The sequence below is a fragment of the Brassica rapa genome, chromosome A04 (genome assembly GCF_000309985.2).
Source record: "Brassica rapa cultivar Chiifu-401-42 chromosome A04, CAAS_Brap_v3.01, whole genome shotgun sequence".
NCBI lineage: Eukaryota > Viridiplantae > Streptophyta > Magnoliopsida > Brassicales > Brassicaceae > Brassica > Brassica rapa.
The window spans coordinates 7,054,700-7,060,814 of record NC_024798.2 but is presented as its reverse complement, the minus strand read 5'-3'; positions in this window follow the sequence as shown (position 1 = coordinate 7,060,814).

The following is a 6,115-nucleotide window of genomic DNA, read 5'->3' as shown; positions in this document are numbered from 1 at the left end:
GCGAGAGCCAACGACAAGTGACCGAATATATGTGGAAACCATGAAAGGTAACAAACGAGTTTATAGAAAACAGTAGATCTTATTTCGAGTCCGCGTAAGAGCGTTGCGATCATTACAAGAGATCATAAGAGCTTTGGCCGCAAAGGCTGTCAGCGAGTTGCTTAGTTCTAGCGGCCTAAAAGCTCAAACCTAGTTGAGTCGCAGCTCGATAACAAAAGACGAAAAAGATACATAAAGGTTTTTGATAGATTTCGGACTGAACCTTGTTAAAGGCTGCCTACGTACCCCTTTCGAGGATCAAGCCGAACGTAGTTCAATTGATAGAGCTGGACAAGAGACCGAACTGCCTGGGCGAGTTCGTCTAGTAATTGAGTGCCAGTCATAGAAACCTAACTTGTCGAGAATAAAGCCTAAAGTTTCTAAGTGCAGAGAATCCCGAGTCTAAAAAGTTCTCCCCATGCCTCTGGCCTAGGACTCCTTATATACTAGCTCCAAGGTCGGTTTACGCTTTTACTCTTCTGCCCTTAAGCCGTCATAGCATAAAATGGAGATATTTCATTTTTTCCGATCTTCGTAATAATCCTCAAAATTTCGTATTTATCCGCGGAAACTTGACATTTATCCTTCCTTGCGCGCCAAGTGTAAACCGGTATTATTTCCCCCAGCCTCCAGGCAGGACTCAGATCCCCGGATCCCTGCTAAATGAGTACACCGGGTCCCCGCCGGAGGGAACCTTAAGCTCGGTCCCTGGACCCTGCTTCCTTCCAGGAAATGGAAAACTTCCGACAAGGAGAAACCTTCCATATTTCCGAATATGGAAGAGTTTAACCTAATGAAACCGACTTTTAGACGACTATATAAGAGCTACAACAGCCCTCAAGCAACGGATCGACTTCTCCAAGGCTTAGAGACTAAAGTTAGACGGCTAGAGCATAATGAAGTGTTTGAATACCACATGCTCTGCAAGATCTTTCCCTATTCCATCTCTGGGGATGCATTCAGCTTGTTCAGTCAACTGCAACCAAGATCTCTAACCAGTTGGGATGACATTGAAACAGTCTTCCTTTACAAATTTCTTGATGATGCTGAAGCAACTCGAGAAAAGGAGAAAAATGATAGATGGGAAACGTTCTTGGCATCGTTAGATGAGGAGAATATGATTCCAGTAAAGCTGCTCGACGACTTTATTAGGGATGAACAACATGTGTCTAGAGAGCTGAGCATAGTAGAGGAAGCTGGTACTGAAGACGTGACCTCAAAATCGACCGACGGCAGAACCTCAACGTCGATCGACATCACGACGTCAAGGTTGCTCGACATCACAGCCTCAACATCGATCGACATAACGACCTCACCATCGATCGACGGTACGACATCAGAATCGTTCGCCCATACAATCCCAACATCAATCGACGGAGATTCCCGTTCCTATCGAGACCACTTGAAATCCCTGAAAGTTTGAGTTGTCCTCAGGACATTGCAGACTCGACCCATAAGCACATTGATGTATCAAGTTGTTCTCCTTCCCCAGATGTAGAAAAAGGGATCACCATGGAAGATTCCTTGGAGCTAGAAGAGTTGGAGGATGGAGAAAAGCTTGAAGATTTGGATTCGAGTAGAGAAGTTACTATGAAATACTTCTTAGAGCTGGAGGAATGGCTTGAAGATATGGATCAAAATTCGAAGAAGAAGCTTGATGACGATCAACATACTACGAGAGGAGATCTGGAAACTTCACCAAAGGCTAGCATCGATCGACACCAACCTGATGAGATCGATCGACAAGAACCCCACATCATCGATCTACACCCACCCGAAATCAATCGACACCACCAACCAACTAACGATCGGCACCACCAACTTAATATCGATCGACGCCCATTGCTGGACAATCCGCCATGTTGCATAGTTGAGATGGAACCGATTGAGGAAAAGATGTACATGTCTAAAGCCTCACACCTTGCTGTCCCTAAACATCCGAGACCACCTATTTGGACATAAGAAGCTATTGGGTTTCACAAAACAGTGACGAGGATACATGATCCTGGGAAGATTGTGGTTCCATGCACTGTATTTGAAGCTGAATCTCCTATCCCACCAGATAGAAGTATGCAGTTCAGTTCTTACATTGAGGTATTGGATGATCATCGGCACGTAGAAGCTTCTCATAGAGGGTTGCTGTTTAGAGATGAAGTCGATAAAGACCCAGCAGAAGCAGCATCGATCGACACCAACCAGATACCATCGATCGACACTGGACGCGTATCAGAGCATAAGAAGTTTGATGTGTGTGGAAATCTTATGGATGGAGATACCACCACGCGATCAGACAAGTCTGGGGAAAGAAGAGGAGAAATTGGAAGAAGAGAAAAAGGATCAAGGATGGTCCTCAGGTATCATTGATCCCTCACGTCTCAGATTGTGTCAGGAAATCTAGAGTGCGCAGCAGATGCTTCTCACATCCATTTGCAAAGCTTCGAGCACTCCTTCTTGCTGAGATGATAGACAAATGAGAGAAGTCTATGGAGGAGGCTTTCACACAAGAATGATAAAGCTTCAGAGAGTAGACATTGAGACTTGTTTGGAGCATGTTCTCATTCCCATCCGGACTAAATCAGATCTCCAAAGTCAAGCTAAATGACTATAACAAAGCGCTGAGTGGGAGGCAACCCACTATTAGGTTTGTTTTAAATTTAGTTTTATTTTAATTTATTATTAATTCTTTGTTTTCTAATGATTTCTGGTAAAAAAAAAGACGGTTGAACACTAATGACGGCACTGTAGTAGAGGCAATATAGCATGGAAATCGATCGACACTGCAGCAGCGTTATTAGTTATCTATTACTGACTTTTACTGACTTTTAGTGTTTTTATTTATATTAGGTACTAGGAAAAGTTACAAGGAAGATGAGTTCTGCATCAGCATCGACCGAAACTTGATCATTGTTGCTCGACAGAGCATCACAAGTATTGATCGCCACTTAGCTGTGTTGATCGATACTCACATCATTGCAGGTATACTCGCGAAACCTTGTAAAATATTTTCCTTATGATTTATTTTCCCACCAATTCTTAGACTGTATAACACTAGAGATAGTGTTGTTTAAGTCTGGGGGAGGTTCTACTAATATTGTATTTAGTTAGGTATATAAAAAAAAAACAGATCCGAGTAGACAATTGCTCAGTACATCGACCGATGAGACCAGCTAGATATCGATCAATAGCACTTCTTATCCATCGATCAATTGTCTCTTCATTGTGTCGAATGATTGCTCTAGCCATCGACCGATGAGACCATGTCCCTATCAGTCGACAACACTTCATCAACAACGATCAATTGTCAATTCATTGTGTCGATCGACACTGAGCAGGTCACCGACTAGATATACATTGGGAACAATATAATTTAAGTATGGGGGATGTTTACTGATATTAGTGTGTTCATGAGTCTTATCAATGTTTTCAAAAGAGTTTTACTGAGACAAAAAGGGGATAATGAACTTATTAGATTTTCGCTTGTTATCTAACTGATACCACTCAAATTACCCTAAGGAGTGTTACTCTCGTCAAAAGAGGTTCTGATGTAGTACTTAGGGATCGAATCCACAAGGAGCTAGGGAACAATTAAATCTAGTGTTTATTAATTCTAAGAGTTGTAAATGTTTAAATGGAATAGCAATAGTAACAAGCGAAGTAAATAGTAAATGTAACTTGGTTGGAAATGATATTAGATGCATGGCCACTATTCAGGTGTTGGAGATTATAATATCTATAGATGCCTATTTGTTGCATGCATGATATGTTAGGACTCAACCGCTTAACTCAGTGATCAACTGTCGCATGTTTCACTGGTTAACAAGCTAGATCTCGTGTCTCAACGGTGAGTATGTTGACAACGAAAGAGTGTCGATCGATGGTCCTATTGGGACGTCGACCGATACACCTTTGCCTACGTCGACCGATAGTCAGTTGAGGACATCGATCGACGGGTTCTAGCCATGCCTATGCGCGGGTATGATATGCCCTATTAAGATACTAAATTGGCAGTTAGCCCTCTCTAGCAGTCCTAATATGATAGATAGATGTCAGGATGGGATAACAAGGGTGCTTGAGTATGCAATCATATGATCAAGTTCTAGTTAGCAAGGCTAAAACAAGCAATGAATACAAATCTATCATGAATATCACAACAAGCCAGATCTATAGTTTGGGGCTAATCCCACAAACCTATCTGAACCCTGGATCTAATAATTGAAATACTGAGACATAGCAAAGCAATTCATAACAATGAAGAAATGGGAATTAATAGTATAAATGAAAATAAATGAAAACAAGGAGTTCCAATCACAAGTGATATTTTCTCCAAAACTCTCTCTCTCTCTCTCTCTCAAAGTAAAACTGTAACAAAAAGCTCTCTCTGCCGTCAAAACATTTCGGTAGTATATAATCTACTAGGTTAAAAACTCGTCAGGGCATTTTCGTAATTTGGCTTGGCCTTGGGTTTTAAGTCCGCTGGATCCAAAATGTCGCGTGTTTAATGTCTTGACATCGATCGATGGTACTTGTGTACATCGATCGATATTGATATTCATTTGTCAAGGCATCTCTTGGTGTCGATCGACATCACTAGATGCGCATCGATCGATTGTTCTTCCTCTCGTCGACCTCTACAAGGTCAGCTCGGGTGAAATGTCCTTTAAGCTCCAAAATGCTCCAAAGTCATAGCTTTACTCCGAAATGCACCTGAACCTGAAAACATACCTAGAAGAGTAGAAAACATAGATATATATATATAGTAAAACACCTATATACCATGGATGAAAACGGGTCAAATCCAAGGTATATCACTAACCACCCTTTAGCACCATTCTAGACTTACGGATTGCAGATAGTACTAAAGATACTAAAGTGGATCAACCTGTCAACTATTCACACTTGCTGAGATTGTTTGAAGAAACCAAAGCTGACCTACAACACTAAACCTGACACAACTGCTTGTCTTGGGGCTTGGTATACATGGGATCGGATTCTTCACTTTTTCTCTCTCTATTTTGACTCTAGATTTATAGGTAGAGATAATTAAAAATAAACAAAGAGAAAAGAAAGAAAAAGAACAAGAAAAAGAAAAAGAAAAAGATATATATATATATATATAATAGATGTTAGTTAGGAGGAATCTGAACAGGACTTGGTGGCTAAAACAATTAAGTCTTGCTTCATAAGGATTCCAACAAAAAGAATTCGAACGGGACTTGGTGGAGGCAATCTTTAAGGCTCGATTCATATAAATTATTGGATATAGTTCAAAAAGAAGTGAACATGATTTGGTGACAACCACCATTAAGGTTTGATTCATGGAAGCAGACTTTGACTGAAGAGATAAATTAGTAGAGAGAAAAGATAGGAACTAACTTTTACCTGCAGATCTAGATACTTGTTTGAAAATCCTTGCATCTTGTGATCGATACTCCCAAGGTAAAGCCTACACTTTTATTTATCTTAAAAAATGAGGTTGGTAGAGGGGAATGTCAAACAGGATTTGTTAAGTTGTTGGCTAGGTGAATTTAGTTGCTAAGCTAGGATATGGTATAATGTACTTTTGTGATTAGGACCTTTTAGATGTGGATTGCAATATTGTAGAGGTGATGATATAAAGTTTTAAAACATGTGAGTCCCTGTTGTTTTCAAACCTCTTTCAGAGAGACTGCCCGTTTGTTTTGGTTGAGGACAAGCAAAAGAGTAAGTCTGGGGGAGTTGATAAACCATGGATTTTACCCACTTTTAACCATGATCTATAAGTGTTTAAATATATATTTACTACTATATACAGTTCATGTACGTTCTGGACAAATATGGTGATTTTGGAGTCTTTTGAAGTACAGAACTGCACAGACGTGTCAGATCTGTAGCTATGGATGGAGTCCTTCCTACCGTTAGATTGAGCTCATATTTTCACACAAGATAGCACTTTGAGTTAGATTTTCAATGCCACCGGTTTGAGGTCAATCACCATCATGTAGCAGACGTTATGACTGTTTTACTGAAGAGTGGTCAGTCTGCCTTGCGAGAGGAAGCTGTCGAGAAGAGGAACGTATGTCGATCGATGCAGAAATCT